This window comes from Bos javanicus, chromosome 27 (assembly GCF_032452875.1).
Source record: "Bos javanicus breed banteng chromosome 27, ARS-OSU_banteng_1.0, whole genome shotgun sequence".
Lineage (NCBI taxonomy): Eukaryota > Metazoa > Chordata > Mammalia > Artiodactyla > Bovidae > Bos > Bos javanicus.
Genome location: NC_083894.1, coordinates 3,354,745 through 3,379,408, shown reverse-complemented (window position 1 = coordinate 3,379,408; position 24,664 = coordinate 3,354,745). Strand labels below are relative to the sequence as shown.

Genomic DNA, 24,664 nt, shown 5'->3' with positions numbered 1-24,664 from the left:
TCTCTTTTATACATAGTAGGGTATCTCTCTTAATCCCATACCCTTACTTGCCCCTACTCCTCCCCTTTCTCCTTTAGTAACCAGTAGACAGCTTTCTGTGTCTGAGTTGGTTTCTTTCATGTGTAAACATTCATTTGTATTATTTTTTAGATTCTACCTTTCAGTGGTGTCATACAGTATTTGCCTTTCTCCGCTTGTGACATTTCACTAAGCACAAAATTCTCTTCACCCATTTGTGTTGCTGCAAATGGCAGAATTTCATTCTTTTTATGACTCAACATTGCTAATTATAAGAGCAATGCAAATCAGAACAATGAAGTATCACCTCACACCTGTCAGATGACTAGTATCAAAAAGTCTCCAAATAACAAAAGTTGGCAAGGATGTGGAGAAAAGGGAACTCTCCTACACTGTTGGTGGGAATGTAAGTCTGTACAGCCACTATGGAGAACAGTATGGAGGTTCCTCAAATTAAAAATAAAATTACCGTATGATCCAGGGATCCTACTCCTGGGTATATATCTGGAAAAAATGAAAACACTAATCTAAGAAGATACATGCACCCCAGTGTTCACAGGAGCCTAAAATGAAAGCAACCCAAATGCCCAGCAAGAGGCCAACTGATAAGGATGTGGTATGTATACAGAATGCGATGTATTGGCTTTTTATTATGTTTTAAATTCCTAGTCAGAAGCTGTTGCAATCAGACAATATGCTAGCACAATTCTCTCAAAACTCGATATTCTATGAAAATCCTAACAGATTCTTAATTATAGATGCAGTATAATTCAGTGAAGGCTGTGACAGGTGTTCAGAACTGAACACAAGCACGCTGGGAAGAGCCGTGAGGACGTATGTAGCATTACAATTTATTTCTCCTGAAAGCAAGGGTGTGTTTTCCAGCCAGGAATGTCAGCGATGGTGTCCCAGTTAAACTTGGATTGTCTTTGTAAATACTAAGTGACTTTCAATTAGGACATTCCCAGGCACTGCCATATGGGCTGGTAGCACGCTGTATAGGAGGTAATTAAGCACTTTGTGGCATCACTTTTTGCCTGTTGACGTGAGCAAATTCAGAGTTGTAAAGTCTTGCCAAGCATGAGGGTGTTACTCTGTATACTAGGATTCCAATTTGTGTAGCAGCGTCAAGAGAGATGCTTTATTTTCTGCTTTTAAATTGTACTTCCTGTGTTGTTCACTTTGAGACCTCCCGGGGATAGAGCTTCATGAGACCTACTGTCCTTTAAAGGCACGTAAGTAATTAGCGGGCCAACTTTACAGCCATACGTTGGTATAACTGTTGACAATTTATAGAATAGCCTCCCCCCACTGCCTCGCCTATTCGTTATGGTATACTGGAGCAGTACAAGGATGTTGACAACACATATCCTGACAAAACTCACAACCGAATCCATAGATAGGGTTTATCTGCTTTTCAAAAACGATGTTTCTAGTTGAAGTGGTTTTTATAGAAAAAATGAGTTCCATATAAATAGTTCATTTCATTGAGGTAATTGAAATTTTATCTTGAGCTTTGATCTTGCAGAGAACATTTCAGGAAGATGACAGTTCCTTGGGGAAATCTAGATGTCACAGAGGAATTACAAGTTAAAAATCACATCCTGAAAGACATGTTTTGAACTGCTAAAATAATAGTTTAATAAAATGTGTTTTTTTCAACCACATACATATGATCTCTAAATACAGGTGCAACTAAACAGGTTGCCTTTTAAATTATTGTTTTTAATTATTCATGATTAATTATTTCTATTTATACAAAGCCTTTGATTCCCAATCACCTGTGGTTCAAGTATAACTTTGCAAGGGTACATGCAGTTCATTTTGGCTCCTGACGGAATATTCAGGACTCTCTTTTCTGTTCAGGCTGCTATAACAAAGGACCATTAACTGGCTTATAAACAGCAAGAATCTATTTTTCAGAGTTCCGGAAGCTAAAGTCCAAGATCAGAGTGCCAGGTGGGGAGGCGTCGGGGGGCTTCTTGCCTGGGTGAAGATAGCTGACTTATTTGTCCTTTGCCCTCACTTACTGGGGGTGAAGGAGCTCTCTGGGGTCTTGTAAAAGGCACTAATCTCATTCATGGAAGCTCTACTCTCATTACCACCTCCCAAAGTCTCCACCGTCTTATAAAATACCATCACCTTGAGGGTTAGAATTTCCACATATGAATTTAGGAGCAGCACAAACACTGAAAAAAGGCAACATTTCAGGAACATAAGGAAAGCATTACATCAAGGATCAGAACTATCTCAGCAGAGGTAGGCTTTCTTTTATAACTGGTGCATCGAATGCAGATGCTGCTGCTAAGTCGCTTCAGTCGTGTTTGACTCTGTGCGACCCCATAGATGGCAGCCTACCAGGCTCCCCGTCCCTGGGATTCTCCAGGCAAGAACACTGGAGTGGGTTGCCATTTCCTTCTCTAATGCATGAAAGTGAAAAGTGAAAGTAAAGTTGCTCAGTCATGTCCAACTCTTAGCGACCCCATGGACTGCAGCCTACTGGGTTCCTCCATCCATGGGATTTTCCAGGCAAGAGTACTGGAGTGGGATACCATGTCCTTCTCTGGAATGTAGATGAGATAGTATCAAAAATGCAGCTACTTTCATGATTCGCTTCTCCTAATATTAAGTCCTGACTTACTGGATTGGTCAAAAAGTTTCTTTGAAGTTTTCTGTAACCTCTCATAGAAAAAGCCAAACAAACTTTGGCCAACCTAATACACTTAAAAATAAATTATGGAGGACCAGCTCAGAGGTCACTCACCAAAACCTAAGTGTGAGCTGCAGTGAGACCCAGGACTCAAACATAAGATATAAGACTTCAAGGGATGAAAAAGATGAAAAAAGGTTGATTGAGCAGAAGTAGATCTTGCCCCCTGGAGTAGGGGCAGGGCTCCAGTCAGCCTAGACGATGTTTCATAAGGTCCATGTTAAAACCTTGGGATGGGCTTCTCTAGTGGCTCAGTGGTAAAGAATTTGCCTGACAATGCAGAAGACACAGTCCTGGGAGATCAATCCCTGGTCCTAGGAGATCCTACGTGCCATGGAACAACTAAGCCCATGTTCCACAACTACTGAGCCTGCACTCGAGAGCCTGAGGCCTTAACTACTGAGCCCACATGCCGCATCTGCTGAAGCCTGCATTCCAGAGCTTGTGCTCTGCAGCAAGAGAAGCCGCCACAGTGAGACGGCCGTGCACCACAATGAGAGAGCAGCCCCAACTTGCCGCAACGAGAGAAGGTTTGCCTGCAGCAACAAAGACCCAGCAGAGCCAAAATCAATGAATAAGTACATTAATTTTAATAAAATAAGATAAAATAAAGAAAAAAAAAAAAAAAACTTGGGAGACAAAACAACTGAAATGCTGTGTCTGAGATAACTTTATGGTCCCCTGACCATAAAGTCTTAGAAGGACTGGGCAAAACAGAGCCCACCACTTAGAAAGGGCTGTCTTCCTCTTAAGTGGTATCTGATTGCTGTATTCTTTCATCAGCCATGCATTTCTTTGGGAACTTTCTCAACTTGTGTTTTAGGCTAATTTCAAGCAAGAACAATTATAACTCATTTCAAGCCTTCCCATGCATACCATCTCAAATGTCTCTGAGACCTGGAGTGTATATCTTTGTATGACCTTGCCTGGCTGACCACACAGGACATTAAGTCTCAGGAAACCATGCCCAGCCCTACCTGCTGCAAAGCTCTTAAGAAGTCATTCCACATCACAGAAGAAAGAAAGTGAAGTTGCTCAGTCGTGTCTGACTCTTTGAGACCCTAAGGACTGTAGCCCACCAGGCTTCTCAGCCCAGGATTTTCAGGCAAGAATACTGGAATGGGTTGTTATTTCCTTCTCCAGGGGATCTTCCTGAACCAGGGATCAAACTGAGGTCTCCCACATTGCAGGCAGACTCTTTAGGTCTGAGCCACCAGGGAATCCCCTTCACATTGTCTTATTAATTCTTGCAAGCGCCTGTTGACTGCTGACTTGCCTCTGTCTAGCTTGCATGTTACAGAAGTGTCTATGTGTGTCGACAGATGAGAAACAAATTGTCAACCTTTAAAAAAGATGGAGCTAAAGTGACAAAGAAGGTTCTAATACTGCAGATCTAGTTAAAATGATGGATTTAATCTTCCTCAGAATCCAGCAAGTGAATTCCTACTTGTGAGTTTGGTTTTGTCACTTGGTCTTGATTTCTGATATTGCCCTACTGAACATGAGTATGATTATATAAGCCAATTTCATATCCAAATTGTAAAGCCTTCAAACTCTAGACATTCTGGATTAAGCCTGAAAATGGTGACTGTTTCAACAGTTTGTGGGGCCCCAGCTGCCTCCTCTGCTTAAGAGGTTGCTTTCCAAAACCAGCTTTTGTGTCTTTGAGAGAGCGCAATTGATTCTCTGTGTAGCAGACTTGCTCCTCAGGACTTTTTGGGACTCTGTGTTTTAAGTTCCAAGTGTGAACTGTGCCCTCAGCCAGGCAATAAAGTCCCACCATCAACCCCTTAGCCATATTCACTCCGCTTCCCTCTGAGGACTTCTCAAATCTCCCCCTGTGACTTTGTATTCATTTGCTTTCACTGCTCAATCAATGACTAAACACTTTAAAATCATACTCACAGGTCCTGCTAAGGAGAATTAGGTACCTCCCAGATAATTCGTTCTAAAAGACCTTCTTCAGAAATGCCTGGCCTGGAAGAATGAAATACATCCATGGGCCCCCATCACAGTGGATGAAAGAAGAGCAGCATATTCACTACTATACTCACTGATTTAAAACCTATAGAAAAAAATCCCATCAGTATTAAATAATATGATTTTAAAACTCAGATCCATCCTAGTGGTGACTTTTATAGCACTGGTCTAACAGCAGTAAACTCTTCAGAATCCTTATGATTAAACCCTGTGTCCCTGGCACCAGTGATTCCGTTGGCTGGTCCATCAGTTTAGGCCTGAGAGTGATGTTTCCCAGTACAATGTGAGCTGCATTCACCATTTTAGTTTTCCTAGTAGCCCAATTAAAGGCAAAGACAAGAGACAAATGAAATTAATTTCAGTGGAAATTTTATTAACCCAATATATATGAAATATTTAACATGTGATATAAAAATATATCACTGAAATATTTTACATTCTTACTATTGGTTCATTGAAATCCATTCTGTGTTTTAATCCATATCAAGTGACACGTCTCAAGTGTTACTGGCCCTGTGAGGCTCTCGGCTGCCCCCTGAAGACTGCAGGTGTAGGGGAGTGTCGACTAAAAAAGATGCGCAACTTGAGAGTTGTGAGTTAAGTTTTATTTGGGGCAAAATGAGGACTGCAGCCAGGGAGGCAGCATCTCAGAGAGCTCTGAAAGACTGCTCCAAAGCAGCAGTGGGAGAAGGTCAATATACAGGTTTTGGTGAAGGGGGAGTTCAGTACCATGAAGCTCTCATTTTACCAAAGGTTTTTGTTAGTCATGAGGATCTGATGTCACCGTGAAGGGATTTAGTGCTTCTCTAGGTATGCAAGGAGGAGATGCAAGGATTGCGATCATAAACTTTGTTCCTGAAAGCATCCAACTGTCTAAAGACCTGCCCCACCAGATTCCCTGGAGCACAGAGTGCCTCAGTCCACTCTGAGCTCCCTCAGGGGGTGTTGAAGGGCAGCAGTGTGGGGTTCAGTCTCCATAGAGGCAGATGGCAAAGGCCTTTGTTGCTCACTCATTGGCAATGCTCTTGGTAAGTGCCAATTTGTAGCTGACAGAAGGAAACAGGCCCGTAAGATGAGAATGTGTATTTATATTCCTACTGCAGGTTTTACAGCTCTGAGTCTTCGGAGGGAGACTGCTTGCTGTGTTTTGAAAAACACTGTCCAGGGTACCTGGAAACCTCTCAGTATTCATGGGCCTTTGTGGAGCCCATTTGCTAAAACATAATTAAGGAAAGAAGTCGTCGGTAGGGTTTTTAGAATTCCTCTTTCAGATAATCAACAACTCTGTCAGACTAAATTAGGCAGTCTCGCAAGCTGCAGATAATTCATTTGGAATATTTTATTCTACTGGTAAAAGAGCCTTTTCTTCAGGAATACAGGATGTGAGAAGACTGGTTTCACAGTCACACTTTAACGAACACAAACTACTCAGAGGCAAAAGTACTCCTTGGAGGAAGGCTGAGCTCAATGGCCTTTTAGGGGACCGAAATTGCTGAGCTTAAAAAAATTAGGTCATTTGAGGTGTTTATATAAAATTAGTAGAAATTAAAAGATACAAAAAATAAATCTTTTCTACATTAAACCTGAGGATTGCAATGATAAACTAAATTAAAGAAATTTACTATTTTAAACCTGGAGGAGGAAATGGCTGGAAAAATCCCATGGACAGAGGAGCCTGGTGGGCTAAAATCCATGGGGTCACAAAGAGCTGGACACAACTGAGTGACTGAGCACACAGCAGAGAATTTTAAAGAATTAAAATCTCTATAATCAAATCATTCTTAACAAGTTTAACTGATCAAGACTGACAAAGTATCTTAGAGGAATAAATATAAGTGTATATTACATACATTATAAAAATAATTCAAAAATGAGTCACATGGTTTAAAATATATTGTGTAAGAGGCATAAAGATATTATACTTCTTGAAATGTCTGCATAAGAAATACCACCCTTCTTCCTGAAATCAGGTTTTTAACTTCTCATTAATTAATATAACCAAGGTTACAAATTAAAGCACTGAGTTTCCATTACACATATAAAGCAGGGTTTTCAGGAGTAAGAGATTCTGGACATTTTCTGGTAAAACTGAAACATTTTGAAACTCTGGACTATTTTATGTAATCCCTTACCTCAACCAAGAACTCATATCAGTATTATGAACTGTGACTGACCTTATGCAGCAAAGATAAATAAAAGCCTATGAAATCACAGGCGACAGCTTACATCGTTGGGCTAAGTACCATTCGCATGAAAGCCTCATGAGATTAGAGGTAATGGATTCCTCTTGAAAGCTATTCCATGACCATGGAAGTCATAGAATATTGATTCTGAATTATTTCTTCAGCTGGCTCAGCCTTTGGAACCAAAGGTCAAGTAAGAAAATATAACAAAATGTTGGCCAGGTAACAGAGTATCCACATGTGTTTACCAGCCCTCTGCAGTGAGCTAGTCTAGTTCAAATTCAGATATATTGTTTCTATACACCATCGTATAACTTATTTTTATGAGATTATTCTAAGATAAAGGCTTCCAAGGTGGTTCAGTGGTAAAGAATCTGCCTGCCAATGCAGGAGACACAGGTTTGATCCCTGGGTCGAGAAGACCCCCCTGGAGAAGGAAATGGGAACCCACTCCAGCATTCTTGCCTGTCAGGCTACAGTTCATGGGGTTGCAAAGAGTCAGACAAGACTTAGCAGCAAAACAACAGCAACCCTATGACAGACCTATAGTGTTATTTTGTGAAGAAGCTGTCTTTGTCCTCTGTGCTGTGCTTGGTTGCTTTGTCCTCTACAAGCCCATATTCAAAGTTTGGTACCAAACTGAACCTGGAGGATTTTAAGATGCCACTTTCTCAGCAGGAAATTGTGGGACAAAGGAGAGAAAATGAGAGTGCTGATATAACTTAGTAAAGCGGGAAAGGGCAGTGGGTAAAGGAAGGTGGGTGCCTAGACGAGACAGTCTCGCTAAGCTAGTGAGTTAATTGAGGGAGAGGTAGTTAGCTGCTGGAAGAAGGTGGGAGGTGGAGGAAAACCAGTTAATGCTTTGTTTCTATTGTGTGTGTGTGTGTGTGTGTGTAACACCAAAACGCTTTGTATTAACAATGCTGTGATAGTTTGAGGTGAACAGTGAAGGGACTCAGCCATACGTATGCACGTATCCATTCTCCCCCAAACCCCCCTCCCATCCAGGCTGGCACATAACACTGAGTAGAGTCCCTTGTGCTACACAGTAGGTTTTTGTCAGATTATCCATTTAAAATACAGCAGGATGTACATTACCCTCCCAAAGTCCGAAACTATCCCTTCCCCTGGCAATCATGAGTCTGTTGCTAAGTCTATGAGTCTCTTTCTGTTCTGTAAGTTCATTTGTATCATTTCTTTTTATATGCCACATATAAGGGATTTCTTCTTCTCTGTCTGATTTCACTCAGTATGCCGCTCTCTAGGTCCATCCACGTTGCTACAAATGGCCTTACCTCATTTCTGAATGGCTGAGTGATATTCCACTGTATCTATATACGCCACTCCTGTATCTATTCCTCTGTCTATGGACATTTAGCTTGTTTCCGTGTCTTGGCCATTGTAAACAGTACTGTGATGAATGTTGGGGTGCATCTATCTTTTCAGGCCATGAAAACCAAATAATGTTTATGGGTACCTAGCAGTTCTTTTAGGTAATGTGTATTCTGTAATTACATTTACGAATACCTATAGTATTTTTGACATTGTTCTTTTCTAGATACTCAAACTAAAACTATTAATGACTCATATCCTTTCTACTTCCTCCTAACTACAAGAAATTTAATTACTTTTAATCGATTTGGTGTTATGATTTTAAAGGTATTTAAGACACATGACCTTCCTTGTGGAAGTGCACTTTTAAAGGGAACAAGTATTATACAGGGGGCGGTGATTAAAATCATCCCCCAAGAAAAAGAAATGCAAAATGGTTGTCTGAGGAGGCCTTACAAATAGCTGAGAAAAGAAGAGAAGTGAAAGGCAAAGGAGAAAAGGAAACATATACCCATCTGAGTTCACAGTTCCAAAGAATAGCAAGAAGAGATAAGAAAGCCTTCCTAAATGCACAATGCAAAGAAACTGAGGAAAACAACAGAATGGGAAAGACTAGAGATCTCTTCAAGAAAATTACAGATACCAAGGGAAAATTTCATGCAAAGGTGGGCACAATAAAAGACAAAAATAGTATGGGTCTAACAGAAGCAGAAGATAAGAAGAAGAGACAGCAAGAATACACAGAAGAACTATACAAAAAAGGGCTTAATGACCCAGATAACCACGAAGGTGTGACCACTCACCTAGAGCCAGACATCCTGGAGTGCAAATTCAAGTGGGCCTTTAGAAGCATCACTGCGAACAAAGCTAGAAGAGGTGATGGAACTCCAGCTGAACTATTTCAAATCCTAAAAGTCCAGGTTCGATGCACGATACTGGATGCTTGGGGCTAGTGCACTGGGACGACCCAGAGGGATGGTATGGGGAGGGAGGAGGGAGGAGGGTTCAGGATGGGGAACACATGTATACCTGTGGCGGATTCATTTTGATATTTGGCAAAACTAATACAATTATGTAAAGTTTAAAAATAAAATAAAATTTTAAAAAAAGATGATGCTGTTAAAATACTGCACTAAATATGCCAGCAAATTTGGAAAACTCAGCAGTGGCCACAGCACTGGAAAAGGTCAGTTTTCATTCAAATCTCAAAGAAAGACAATGCCAAAGAATGTTCAAACTACTGCACAGTTGCACTCATTTCACATCCTGGCAAAGTAATGCTCAAAATTCTCCAAGTTATGCTTCCAAAGTACATTAACTGATAACTTCCAAATGTTCGAGCTGGATTTAAAAAAGACAGAGGAACCAGAGATCAAATTGCCAACATCTTTTGGATCATAGAAAAGGCAAGAGAATTCTAGAAAAACATCTACTACTGTTTCATTGAGTATGTTAAAGCCTTTGACTGTGTGGATCACAACAAACTATGGAAAATTTTTCAAGAGATGGGAATACCAGACCACCTGATCTGCCTCCTGAGAGACCTGTATGCAGATCAAGAAGCAACAATTAGAACTGGACGTGGAACAATTGACTGGTTCCAAGTTGGGAAAGGAGTACATCAAGAATGTATATTGTCACCCCACTTATTTAACTTATATGCAGAGTACATCATGCAAAATGCTGGGCTGGATGAAGCAGAAGCAGGAATCAAGATTGCCAGGAGAAATATCAATAACCTCAGATATGCAGATGATACCACCCTTATGGCAGAAAGTGAAGAGGAACTAAAGAGCCTCTTGATAAAGGTGAAAGAGAGTGAAAAAACTGGCTTAAACTCAACATTCAAATAAAAAAAGATCATAGCATCTATTCCCATCACTCCATGGCAAATAGATGGGGACACAATGGACATAGTGACAGACTTTATTTTCTTGGGCTCCAAAATAACTGCAGTTGGTGACTGCAGCCATGAAATTAAAAGACACTTGCCCTTGGAAGAAAAACTGTGACAAAGCTATACAGGATATTAAAAAGTACAGCTGTTACGTTGCTGTCAAAGGTCCGTATAGTTAAAGCTATGGTTTTTCCAGTAGTCATGTATGAATGTGAGAGTTGGACCATAAAGAAAGCTGAGCACCGAAGAATTGATGCTTCTGAACTGTGATGTTGGAGAAGACGAGAGTCCCTTGAACAGCAAGGAGATCAAACCAGTCAATCCTAGAGGAAATCAGTCCTAAATATTGCAGGAAGGACTGATTGAATATTGAAAGGACTGATGCTGAAGCTGAAGCTTCAATACTTTGGCCAGTTGATGCAAAGAACTGATTCACTGGAAAAGACCCTGATGCTGGGAAAGACTGAAAGCAGGAGGAGAAGGGGATGACAGTGGATGAGATGGTTGGATGGCATCACTGACTTAATAAAATGAGTTTGAGCAAACTCCAGGAGATGGTACAGGAGAGGGAAGCCTGGTGTGCTGCAGCCCATGGGGTCGCAAAGATATGGACATGACTGACCAATTGAACAACAGCTCATAATCAGGTAACAGGTAAATAATAGAGACAGGCACATGCCACAGAGTCTACTCAAGGAATGAAGTGATGGACTTGGTAAAATAATTCAAATAATGTTTCAGAAGGGAGAGACTTCAAGCTTATCCCTTTAAAGGAGAAAAATTGTGTGAGAAAATCCCTGAGGATGACATAAGATATTTTCAGGCAGAGTTAACAGCGTGAGCCAAGGTGCAGAGATGTGAAGGGAGCCTGTAAGTCCTGTAACTGTGAGTGACTGGAGAGAGAATGTGAGCGACCAGGAAGTGATGAATCTGGGCAGAGAGGAAAGCCATCTGTTTGTCATCTCCACCCATAGCTCAAGGCTTCTCACTTCCTGCAGCCCCTGCCCTGGCTTCCAGCAGCTGGGTGTGCCTGTTTCACCATCCTGTCACTGGCTGCCTCCTCCTCTTTCTACTCCTCAGTCCACATGCCACCTACTCTAGGTACTCCGTGAATGGATATTTCCTCTTTGGAGTCACATAACACACCATGCATTTCTACTTTCCCAGGTGCCACACTGCCTGGCAGTTGTGTCTGCGTGTCGGTCTCCCAACATTAAACGAAAAGGCCCTTGACGTCAGGGCCCATCATATCCATCCTAATACTGGAAGCACCTGGAACTTTGCAGAGCATATTGAAAGGTGCTTAAACTGAACCGATGAGCATTGGCCAAAAGAGCATTACCATGCTGCAGTTAACCCTTCAACAACATGGGTTTGAACTGCATGGGTGCACAGGAGAAAGCACACGGCACTGTGTGATCCCTGGTTGGCTGAATCCGAGGATACTGGAGAGTGTATATGGAGGAACCGCTGATGAGGAGGGCCAGCTGTCAGCTGCATGTGGGTTTCCCACTCCATGTAGAGGATTGGAGCCCCTAAGCCTGGCCCACACTCGTCCTATGGTGGTTAAGGTTAACTATGTGTCCTAAGCAGTATGACTTTTTCTGAAGAAACAGGGGAGCCACTGAAAGTCCTAAGTAGAGAAGTCGTCTGATCATATTTTTATGTCTGCAGAGGAAGACTGGTGTCCAAGGGGAAGAGACCGTGAATCTGGAGACAAGGATCATGTATATATAATAATGACCTGTCCAAGAGAAAGATGATGCTGCGTCAACTCTAATGCTGTCTGCCTCTGTGATACAATTCTGGGTTGGGGTGTGTCCGTTTTGTTTCACTTTTAATATTCTTTGGAGAGTAGAAAGAGCAGGGGCACTGGGAATGAATTTTTAGGTCCACATTTCCTCTACTGTATTAAATACTTAAACTTCACTTTCTTCAGCAGAACGAAGAGGATGATTACAAGGATGAGGAGTGTGACTATCACTCTGTGGTCTCTTAAAAAATGTGAGTGGCTTTTTCAAAACAGATTTAGGTATAAGCAAGAGAGTTCCAGAAAAACATCTATTTCTGCTTTATTTGCTATGCCAAAGCCTTTGACTGGGTGGATCACAATAAACTGTGGAAAATTCTGAAAGAGATGGGAATACCAGACCACCTGACCTGCATCTTGAGAAATTTGTATGCAGGTCAGGAAGCAACAGTTAGAACTGGACATGGAACAACAGAGTGGTTCCAAATAGGGAAAGGAGTACATCAAGACTGTATATTGTCACCCTGCTTATTTAACTTATATGCAGAGTACATCATGAGAAATGCTGGGCTGCAAGAAGCACAAGCTGGAACCAAGATTGCCGGGAGATATATCAATAACCTCAGATATGCAGATGATACCACCCTTAAGGCAGAAAGTGAAGAGGAACTAAAAAGCCTCTTGATGAAGGTAAAAGAGGAGAGTGAAAAAGTTGGCTTAAAGCTCAACATTCAGAAAACTAAGATCATGGCATCTGGTCCCATCACTTCATGGGAAATAGATGGGGAAACAGTGGAAACAGTGTCAGACTTTATTTTGGGGGGCTCCAAAATCACTGCAGATGGTGACTGCAGCCATGAAATGAAAAGACGCTTACTCCTTGGAAGGAAAGTTATGACCAACCTAGATAGCATACTGAAAAGCAGAGATATTACTTTGCCAACAAAGTTCCGTCTAGTCAAGGCTATGGTTTTTCCTGTGGTCATGTATGGATGTGAGAATTGGACTGTGAAGAAAGCTGAGCGCCGAAGAATTGATGCTTTTGAACTGTGGTGTTGAAGAAGACCCTTGAGAGTCCCTTGGACTGCAAGGAGATCCAACCAGTCCATTCTGAAGGAGATCAGCCCTGGAATTTCTTTGGAAGGAATGATGCTAAAGCTGAAACTCCAGTACTTTGACCACCTCATGCGAAGAGTTGACTCATTGGAAAAGACTCTGATGCTGGGAGGGATTGGGGGCAGGAGGAGAAGGGGACGACAGAGGATGAGATGGCTGGATGGCATCACTGACTCAATGGACGTTGGTCTGAGTGAACTCTGGGAGATGGTGATGGACAGGGAGGCCTGGCGTGCTGCAATTCATGGGGTCTCAAAGAGTCCGACACGAGTGAGCAACTGAACTGAAGTGAACTGAATACATAGAACCCTGCATGTATTTTTTAGGATCCAATGAGTTTTATATATGTATATGCCCATGAGCTCATCACTACAGGCAAGGAATAGACACATCCACCGCTTCCTAAAGTGCCCTTAGTCCCTTTGTGTGTGTTTGTGAGAAGACCACCAGACAAAGGACTTGTCCTCAGCAAACTTTAGGTGCACGGTACAGTATTGTTAGGCTTGCCAGGTGGCTCAGTGGTAAAGAATCCACCTGCAGTGCAGGAGACTCGAGTTCATTCTCTGGGTCAGGAAGATCCGATGGAGGAGGAAACGGCAAACCACTCCAGTATTCTTGCCTGGGAAATCCCACGGACAGGAGCAAAGAGTCAGCCATGACTGAGCAACCGAGCATGCATACAGAGTACTATTAACTGCGGGCACCATGTCCTGCAGCAAGTCTCTAGAATGTTCTCACCTTTCCCAATGGAAGTTGTAACAGCGGTGTGCCCAGCCACATTCTGTGTGTGTGTGTGTTCAGTCGCTCAGTCATGGCCAACTCTCTGTGACCCCAGGAACTGAAACACGCCAGGCTTCACTGTCATATTGGAAACCTTCTACCAACAGAGCAACCGCTCTGCCCTTCCCCTCCCAGCAGCCCTGGAAGCCCCCACTCTACTCTGCTTCTCCACGTTGACTGCTTTAGAGCCTTTGTGTAAAGAATCGTATAGTGTTTGTTCTTCTGTGACTAGCTTTTCACTTAGAAGTCCTCTGGGTTCATTTGTTGTCACAAATGCCAATATTTCCTCCTTATTTTAAGGCTGAATAATACCTTGTTTTATGTATATACCGCATTTTCTTTACCCATTCATTCATCAGTGGATACTGATGGTTTCCATTTCCTGGTTATTGGCAATAATGCTGTAATGAACACCAGAGGACAGATGTTTCTTTGGGGTCCTTATTTTGTTGACTCTGGATATATACCCAGAAGTAGGATTTCTGGATCAAATCCTAGTTTTGTTTTTAATTTTTTGAAGAAACTCTGCATTGATCTTCAGAGGCTGTACCATTTTACACTCCTACCAGCAGTGCATGAGGGCTCCAGTTTCTCCACACAGTTTCTCTCCAGTTTTGCCCAGACTTAGCTTTAAAAAATAGCCATTCTAACAGGTGAGAGGTGATATCTTTTTGTGGTTTTGATCTGCATTTCTCTGATTAGTGATGTCGAACAACTTTTCAATTAACTTTTGACCATTTGTATGTCTTCTATGGGGAAATTTCTGTTTAAGTCCTTTGCTAATTTTTCAGCTGGGTATTTTTTTCTTTTAATTTTGTTATTGAGTTGTAGGAGTTCCTTCTGTATCTTACGTTTTCATCTCTGATCATATACATGGTATGGAAATATTGCCTTCCACTCTGTAAGTTGCTTGTTGATTGTGGTGTGTTTTGCTTTGCAGAAGCTTTGCTATGACATGCAGTCCCATCTGTCTAATTTCACTTTTGTTACTTGTGCGTTTGGCTGATATCCAAGAGATTATCACCAAGTCCAGCACCGTGAAGTTTTTCCCTTATGTTTTATTCTCGAAGTTTTGCAGTTTCAGTTTTAAGTCTTTTCATTTAGGGTGTAAGGTAAAGGGTCCAACTTCAGTCTTTTTTCATGTGGATATCTAGTTTTCCCAGCAGCATCTGTCCTTTCCACATTGAGTGTTTTGGGCACCTTGTCAAAGTTCTCCGCAGCTATGTGGGTTTATTTCTGGGTCCTCTGTTCTGTTCCTTTGGTCTACATGTCTGTTTTTATGACAACACCAGAGAGTTTTAAGTAATACAGCAATTTGTTTGAGATAACATAAGCTCCTCATGATAAAAGGTTTAGAGCCAAGGTTGTTTCCCCAAACAAAAGGATATACTGTAGGTGAGATTAACCTGGGGGACGTGAGGGCTGCTCCCGACTGGACGAGTCTGATGAGCACTGGTCCTTTCCCCCCACACCAGCCCCTGCCTGCACTCCATTCCTTCCTCTGCCTCTTGCTTTTTCTGCAGCATTAATTATACATCTTTTTCCTATAATCAGGATTACTCTCAGCTGTGATATCTAACTAGGACTGATAAGGCATAGTTACTGGCCACTGTTTTCCCTCTTGTAAAACTTGTAAACTATCAAATCCCAATCAGAAAGGTGTGTGTGTGTGTGCATGTGTTTGTGTGTGTGTGTGTGCAGTGTCTATACTGTCTTCACATTTACACAAACTGTGAGCAAGAGTGTCACATCATGCCAGGGACCTCGCCATTGGTAATGGTTACACAGGGGGCTTAGAGGGTGAGACAGACAGGCAGAGAGGGCTTGGGGTCGGGCAGGTCTGCTCTAACACCTGTGTCTCTTGTGACACAGTCGCTCCATTGCACGTGCCCCCTCGCTTGCTGTACTTAATGTATTGGGAGGTCATCCCTGTTATCAGATGTGGCGAGGCCCCCACAGTGTGGTCCCTGCACTCCGATCTCCCTCCACAGACGTGCTTTGCTGACATCTCCATGCCCTGTGGCTCTGTCTCCCACAGATGTGCTTTGCTAACACGTCCATGCCCTGTGGCTCTGTCCACTTCTTAAGGGTAACACTCTGCACTGTCCAGTGTGCTGCTGTCCCCCTACACAGCACAAGAGTACTTGGTGCATACAATGAACTTAATTAATAGGTGGCACATGAGTTAATATTTTATTTTTCTTCTTCTTCTGAAACTACATCCTCTAAGCATAGACATCTGGAAGTTTCTGTTAGGAAAGGGCTTTTGCTCTTTCTTGAACCATGCAAACGAATCTCAGCTCTGCTGCATCTAGTGACTCTTGAGTCAGTGGGGTGTGCAATCTTCGGGGTCTGGGCCCCGGAGCTGCCTCCACAGTGAGCTATGTACTTCCCTGGAGGAGCAGGGATGGAAAGGGTGAGTCAGAGGACATGCCACCTGTGCCTGAAACTGGTTTTTAAACCAGGATACTAAGGTTCTATGGGCTTCTCAGGTGGCTCAGCAGTAAAGAATTCTCTGCCTGCCAACACAGACGATGCAGGTTTGATCCCTGAGTCGGGAAGATCCCCTGGAGGAGGAAATGGCAACCCACTCCATTTTTCTTGCCTGAAAAATCCCATGGACAGAGGAGCCTGGCGGGCTACAGTCCACGGGGTCACAATGAGTCGGACATGACTGAGCGACTGACACATACACATGCACTAAGGTTCTACTAGTTTCCTCGGGGAATGAAGTGTAGCCAGATCACCAAGGTCTGGACCTGCATTCCCTGCATTGGATCAAGAGATGGACTTGGGCTTCCCTGGTCAATTTTGAACTGCTAATTTTTTCCCCTTTGGACATAAGTAGCAATCCAAACCACATCAGAAAAAATCCACTTGTCTAATTACTGGCTTCTGGTCTTATAGTCAATCAGACTGATGCCTAACAGGTTAGCTTTATCACACTGAGTGAGAAGCTGTGAGGTGTGTGTTCAAGACCTATAGTGAAACCTGGGTTTGGCAGGGTCAAATGGTGTTTATTGAATAGTCTGAACTCTTTCTACCTCTGTGTAAATGTCTTCCACCTAAGTCTTTATTCTAAAACTCCTCCTTTTGTTGTTCACTCACTAAGTTGTGTCCAATTCTTTGCAGCCCCATGGACTGCAGCATGCCAGGTTTCTCTGTCTTTCACAATCTCCCCAAGTTTGCTCAAACTCATTTCCATTGAGCCATAGATGCCATCTAACCATCTCATTCTTGGTCACCACCTTCTCCTCCTGCCCTTAATCTTTGCCAGCATCAGGGTCTTTTCCAATGGGTCAGCTCTTCATGTCAGGTGGCCAGACTATTGGAGCTTCAGCTTCAGCATCAGTCCTTCAGTGGATATTCAGGATTGATTTCCTTTAGGATTGACTCCATTTGATCTCCATGCTGTCCAGTGGGCTCTCAAGAGTACTCTAGCACCACAGTTCAAAACCACCAATTCTTCAGCACTCAGCCTTCTTGATGGCCCAACTCTCATGTCTGTTCATGACTACTGGAAAAATAAACAGACTTTGACTACAGGGACCTTTGTTGGCAAAGTGATGTCTCTGCTTTTTAATATGCTGTATAGGTTTGTCATAGCTTTTCTTACAAAACTCTTCCTAAGGGCACAGATGTTCACACTAATCTTTCACGAGAAAGTGCTTCTCTATGATGCCACCTCTACTACATTTTGTGGCCCTGGATACGCATGATTTGGCAGCTTTGGCCCATGGATCCAATGAGCTGAACGTCTCTCCATCCTAGAGAGGGAGGTCCCCTTCTCACACCTGATCTCAGAAGAACCTCCTCCTCCATCCTACTTCTCCTTTCCTCTTGTGACTTTCCAGTCTCATCTTGCACAGCAGGTAGCATGTTTTGAGTCTCTGTGTGTGCATTTCGTGGTTTATCCTGTTCTTGGCTCATGGCCAGAAAGGAGGAGGGTCATACAGAGATTAGACAAGAGATGGTGAAACAAAGCTTAATTTGGGGGAAATAAATTGACAACAACCATAATCAAATCTATTATTTCCCCTGCTATGTAGACTTGCAATGTTTCCTGATTCAGATATGAAAGAGGAATAATGTTTGAATTGTATTTTCTTAGATTTTAAGCCTGGGTTTTTCATGTTAAAGGAACAGAAACCTAAAGATGGACTCAGCTTCAAAGTGGGAAACATTCTTTATACACAGAGAGTAGTTCAGTGAATAACAGGCTGCACATGACACTGTTTTACCAAGTACTTATCCAGACATTGTTTAGAAAGAGTCCTAGGATACACTTTTGTTAATTGATTTCTTTAAACAATTGTTATGTGGCAATAGAAATAATTAGATGCTAATTATATTAATATGCTCTTTTTTTCATTGTTGAAGAACCCTGAAATGCAAACCCTAGCATCTATTCTAATAATCACCACTGTTTATAATTTGGGGAGTGGGAAGGATTCCTGACAGTCATCTTTGACTATGTGAGCTGGTTATGCCACCTCTTCCAAAATATCGACCTAGCTTATAATTGCTATTATTTAAATTTAGCTCAAAGTCAGAGTAGGAAAAATAAAACATGCAAGTTAATCAGGAAGGCAAGGGTCCTGAAGAGAGATGACCCAATGAAACCTAACAAAGCAGATAATATCGTCCTGACCTTTCCACGTTTGATTCTGTATGCTTTTATCAAGCAAACCTTTTGGAAGAATAAATGGAATTTCTAGCCCAATGAATTATTTCTCTTTTTCCTCTTTTGATGCTAATTTAGTTTAATAAGTGCAGAGTAAATCTGGGTTTGATTCCACTGCCACATGCTGGGATTCAAAGGGCAGAATCCAGGCTCCCAAGACAGGTTCATCAACTTTCTATCACAGATCAAAGGAACAATGGGCTTTCACAACCTTCCACAATCCATGTGTGAGACTCTCTTAGCTCAAAGAACCAGAGGCAGTGTCTGATGAATCCTGAATATGGAAAAGCCACAATCGTTGATAAGAAGCAGAAAGCCTAGATCTTGGTGGTTATTTTGTTAAAACATGATTTCTAAATTGATTATCAACTCAAGACCTCTATGAATCACATTAATTCTTATATAATTTCAAAGCACTTTTATTTTTTCTAAAAGCAGATTTTTTCCCTCTAATTTCTTTTGATGAAATGTTTAAACATGACTGTACACATATAGTTTACCCTTCATATTTATACAGAAATCCAAGGGACTAGCAAAATACCCGTCAGTGTCAATTATATACACTATAAGCATAATTAATAATACATTTAAATTTATCATTTTGTAAGTTTTGACATATGATTATGAGAGCTGGACTGTAAAGAAGGCAGAACGCCAAAAAAAAAAAGATGCTTTCTAACTGTGGTGCTGGAGAAGACTCCTGAAAGCCCCATGGATAGCAAAAAGATAGAACAAGTCAATCTTAAGAAAGATCAACCCTGAATATTCACTGGAAGGACTGAGGCTGAAGCTCCAGTATTTTGGTCATCTGTTGCAAACAGATCAATCATTGGGAAAGTCTGTGATGCTGGCAAAGACTGAGGGCAGAAGGAGAAGAGGGCGTCAGAGGATGAGATGGCTGGATGGCATCATCAATGCAATGAACACGAATTTGGGCAAACTCTGGGAGATGGTGAGGGACAGGGAAGCCTGGCATGCTGCAGTCCGTGGGGTCACAAAGAGTCAGACATGGCTGGGGGACCGAACAGCAGCAAGTTTTGATGACCTTTGGAGAAGGCAATAGCAACCCACTTGAGTACTCTTGCCTGGAAAATCCCATGGGTGGAGGAGCCTGGTAGGCTGCAGTCCATGGGGTCTCTAAGAGTCGGACACGACTGAGCGACTTCACTTTCATGCATTGGAGAAGGAAATGGCAACCCACTCCAGTGTTCTTGCCTAGAGAATCCCAGGGATGGGGGAGCCTGGTGGGCTGCCGTCTATGGGGTTGCACAGAGTCGGACATGACTGAAGCGACTTAGCAGCCAGACCCCTGCTGGGCACACAAAATTTGAGATTCCCTCCAGGAATGGGTGAATAGGGAACTTTATTCATTATTCTTTCTCCCATTTTCAGGAAAAATCACATATCTTCAGACATTTCCTCCAGATTTTATAGTTTCTGTGTTCCTATAAAACTGAATAGGAGAGTCACAAGTTAAATCTTACAAAAGAAACGTAAGAACTACCCACTGTTATATCTGGGGGAAATGCTAAGAAAAATATCCTTTTTTGAATCATTTTCTAGAAAATGTCTTGCTCAAATAGCAGGGGCCATTCTTGGAGAAGGAAATGGCAACCCACTCCAGTACCCTTGCCTGGAAAATCCCATGGACAGAGGAGCCTGGTAGGCTACAGTCCATGGGGTCGCAAAGAGTCGGACATGACTGAGTGACACATTTTTGTTATTCCCTCTTAAGTACCTGTGTTTTCCCACTGTTGCTTATTTTAGTCTAGTAGAGATACTGTGTAACCACTTTTATTTTATGTTTATGTTTTTACTTGTGTGGACCATTGTGTTTTCAAAGACCATTTTTATTTGATAACTGGCTTCAGAAATCATGAAATTTTCATTTTTTTACTATAGTTTTGAATAATTAACCCAAGTGCCTAATAACAGATTTTTTTGAAATAGTGTGAAACAACCACATAATTACAAAACATAGGGAAGTTTCAGAACAGTAGGCTGCAAATGTCAGCTGTAGGTTCACATGGGAGCTAACCACTTCCAGTCCCCAAGAACGGCAGGGTGACCACACTCCCCAGTCTCATTACTGCTGACTGGGGGGCTGGATGATCTTTGTTCCTGCGGGCCCTGTATCTCATCTGCTGTTTATCTGCATCTTCGGCCTCAACCACCAAACACCAGAGGCATCGACTCAGACACAGCCACAAAAGTCCTCCCTAGACAGAGCCAAGCGGGCCCTGAGAGAAGGTCTGTGGGACCAGCCACAGCTGAAAACCACCGGCCTCAGGAGCAGCGCAGAGCTCTGGGCAGATGCCATCATTGTTTGCCACTGCTTCTGTCATTCTGGCCATTTCAGAGTGTCGACGTCAAAGCTGAGTCTCTGACATGGTATGTAAAAGGGAGAGCCACCCCGAACTGACAGTATCCTTGATCAGATCAACACCTTCTGAAATTTGCAGGAACGGGGCAGAAAGACCTGATGAATCAGGGTTCACATGCAGAATTTTAGAACTCAGTCTTAACAAAACCCATTTCTGCTCAGATTGCAAAGAAAGGATGTGCTGGCAGCTCTGTCTCCATGCTGTGTGGCCTTAGCGTTGTCAGAACGTGGGCAGTAACTACCTCGTGGCCAAAACGCTGGACGCTGACAAGCACTGGTCCCGACCTGTGGTTCATCTTCAGCGCATCTGCAAGCACATTTTACAGGATAATAATTCTCACTCCAATTGTGTAGCTGCTTTTCTGTTGTGCAAATCTGTTACACTGCAGTCATTGTTACTTAGGTAAAGATTCTGCCCATCAAATATTCAAGAGATTTGTCATAAAGGGCTCTAAGAGCAGAAACTATAAGAATAGTTTTGCTATAAGAATAGCAAAAAGAGGAGTGATCACATTTTCCTCTTCTTTTAAGTTATCTCAATGAAAGCATACATTTCCAAGCTTTAAAGAAGACAAACACACTTCAAGTGTGGTCATTAATGGGGGGGGGGGGGCGGGCATTGCTGGAAATGTCATTTTCTCTTGCCTGCCTCTTTCTTTATGCTGTGTGTACTCAGTCGTGTCTGACTCTTTGCGACCCCATGTACTGTAGCCCACCAGGCTCCTCTGTCCATGGGGATTCTCCAGGCAAAAGTACTGGAGTGGGTTGCCATTTCCTCCTCCAGGGGATCTTCCCAACCCAGGGACTGAACCCACATCTCTTTTGTCTAGTGCATTGGCAGGTGGTTCCTTTACCACTAGCACCAGGGGGCTCATATAGCTATTCAGTGCGTCTTTGCTTCATGTGTAAGAAATGCCCCAGCCAAGGGGGAGGTACCAGTGGCTGTGGCCGATGCCTGGTACAGGTCACCATCATGAGCTGAGGTGTGCTGACAGAAGTGCCACCCTGTAACTGGTACTAGGAAAGACGGAGGACAGCTTTTGTGAGAGGTGTGGACCTCTGGCCGTTCCTGCCATCAGGAGTGCACATGAGGGACCCCACCTGTGGCCAGTCAGCATCAGTTAGATTTTTAGAATTCATTCTCTGTTATTGTCGATAAGCAGCCTAAGATGTAATAGCTCTTGCGTAGTCCCTCTAATTATCAACCCTGTGTCCTCGTATTAAAGCAGATAACCTTTCTTCCTGAGAGCATTGCTGGAGTTCTTGCTTCTGAGAAGAACATTTATTATTATTAACTTTTATTATGGGTTTGTGTGTGTGCAGAAAGCACAGTGATTTCCTGGGGCCTGAAAGGAACTTTGACGCGTTCACGATCTCTTACCACTAGAAGGACACTATACTTTAAGTTGTGATAGGAGGTAAAATCTGACCCTCAGCTTTGGACTCACTGGGGGTCAGAGCCTCAGTGTCCACTGACTTATGGACCCTCTGCAAATAGCAAAGGAGAACCACCACAAACCTACACTTGTGGGCCACTGACTGAACACCAGGCTGGATGCTGAGCATATCAGTTCACTACTTCATTTAATGTTCACAACACAGTTAGGAGAAGACAGGAGAAAACTGAGTTTTGGATGAGTTAAGAAATTTGCCCAAGGTTGTGGAAGTTGTGAATGCAACAGTAGAGATGCAAAAAAAAAAAAAAAAAAAATCACTCCTTCACAGCCTTGCTTACCACCCCCAGTGGGAGTGGTTGATGCTGTAGAAATCTATCCATGGAAAGTGAAGCAGGAATGTCTGCATGGGATTTCTGGGTGTTTGCAAATGCTCTGAGCTTCTGGGATCCCATGTCTCAGAGTAAGAACTCCTACCCTAAGGGAAATGTTTTTTGTGGCTGTAAGCCTCACACAACCTCTCTCTCTGTGTTCTGAGCCCTAAATATGCTTCATAAAGTTCTCTAAAAAAAATTGATAAAAATTGCTCTGCTGAGTCAGTTCTAGCAGCATGAATCGACTCTGCTGAAGCAATAACCTAATAGCAGCCCAGAGGTCTCGTAGATATTATTAATATAACTTTTCTAAAGGTGCCAAGCTTTCTTATAGGCATTAGGGAGGATTCTGGTTCTTACTTATTATTTGAAAGCAGCATCCACAGGTGAGGACCGGCAGCCTTTAGACATCTCAAATATCACTCACGGATGTAATATAATAATAATACGTCTCCCCTAAGAGAAAGATCACTCTCATCCCATCTGTATTGCTCTGTAAACCTGGTAGGCAATCAACTTCAAAGTTAATGTTATTTCAGTAGGCTCGTCCTTCCTTCTTGAAAGGAAGAAAGCATCTAACAACATCTCTGGGGGGTTCTAGGGAACAGGTGTGCCAGGCTGGGAAGACATGGAGCCGTGTGTTTGGAGACTGCCAGGGCTGAGTCAGGACCTGGCTGAGATGTTGACGTGACAGATGAGAAAGCTGGTCTTTCAACCTTGTCTGTGCATGGGAAGCCCTATTGATCTGCAGACATATCTACATGTGGAGGCACTTCTTCTAACTATAGTCTAGACCTCTTGTGATGATTCCCTGGAGCAACCACAGCAGTGAAGGGCTGTTCTAACTCCTGCTCGTAAATAGGAATCTGGACCCACAGATGGGACAAGCTGAATGGTGCCCAGGGCAAGATGGGTGGAAGAAGAAGATGGTGCCCCTGCTCCTGGGATGGCACCAGGCTGAGGTCAGAGTGTCCTGCTTAGTAGTGTGAGCAGAGACGCTGCTGCCACTTCTCTCCAGGTGCATCGACACTCCATGGGGGTTTAGCTCTCGCTGCCTTAAAGGGCGCACTCTGAGGGCCGCTGTGTGTCCAGGTACATGCCTGTCACTGCTGGGGCAGGTGAAGATCCATCTGGCTGTCTCAGACCCTGTCTGGACCTGAGGGTTCCTTTCCAAGTTTCTTAGGGAACAGCCTAACTGCTTAGTTTTACCAATAGTAGCAAAAGTAGGAACAGAAGAGGTTCTTGACTCTGGAGTTGATATAACTTTGTGAATAGGTTCCATTGCCAGTTTTGACAGTAATCGTAATAAAATGCTGTTGGATAATACTTGACGGAATGGGTACAAAAACTTTAAAAGATGAATCCCTATATCAGAGCTATGTGGATGCTGTTTAGATAAGAAAGAAAATTGCTTTATGACTTGTATGGAGACAGAATTGGAGAACTGAGGACAAAAATGTCTCCTCAATGTTTTCCTGTATTTCACTCCTAAATAGAGGCATCGCTAGAACAGAAGTCAGGTGCTAATAAGGGGCTGGGAAAGAAGAAACTGAATAAAAAATAAGGACAATCACAGCATGTGTTTGAAGTCTTACTTTGGACACATTGGTTATATTGGGAGGCGGGGGGGAAGAGCTCAATAATGAATGCACAGGAAACAATTTTCAGGAAGTAATTCCTGCACATTTTCACGGGAAATGCAAACAGGTCAGGAGTCAGCCTGGTGTCCAACTGCTCGAGTACCCCACAACAATGACAAAAAATATAGTAGAAGCAGGACTGCGCCTTTTCCTGCAATTGACTGCAATGGTACCCGAAGCATCAAGATCACTGAGTGAATCATGAATGGCTCTGATGGAGTTTTATTTCCTTGATGGCCACGAGGACTGGAAGTCCTCTTACAAAGTCATGAAATCCAAGTTTACTAATTTCTGATACATATTTTTAAAGTGTGAACCAAATAAACACAATACCAACTTTGCCAAGAAGTAGGATTCCAGCGACAGGTTCAATATCATTTGAGCAGGCATTCTTATGGATGTATTATTGTTAGGACTCTAACA

The 24,664-nt window shown here is 42.7% G+C and overlaps 1 protein-coding gene across 1 annotated transcript in view; it reads left to right on the top strand.

The window, feature by feature from the left end:
- Positions 1 to 24,664, top strand: part of CSMD1 (CUB and Sushi multiple domains 1) — a 2,072,278-nt gene that overhangs the window by 1,242,707 nt on the left and 804,907 nt on the right. The window lies entirely within an intron of this gene.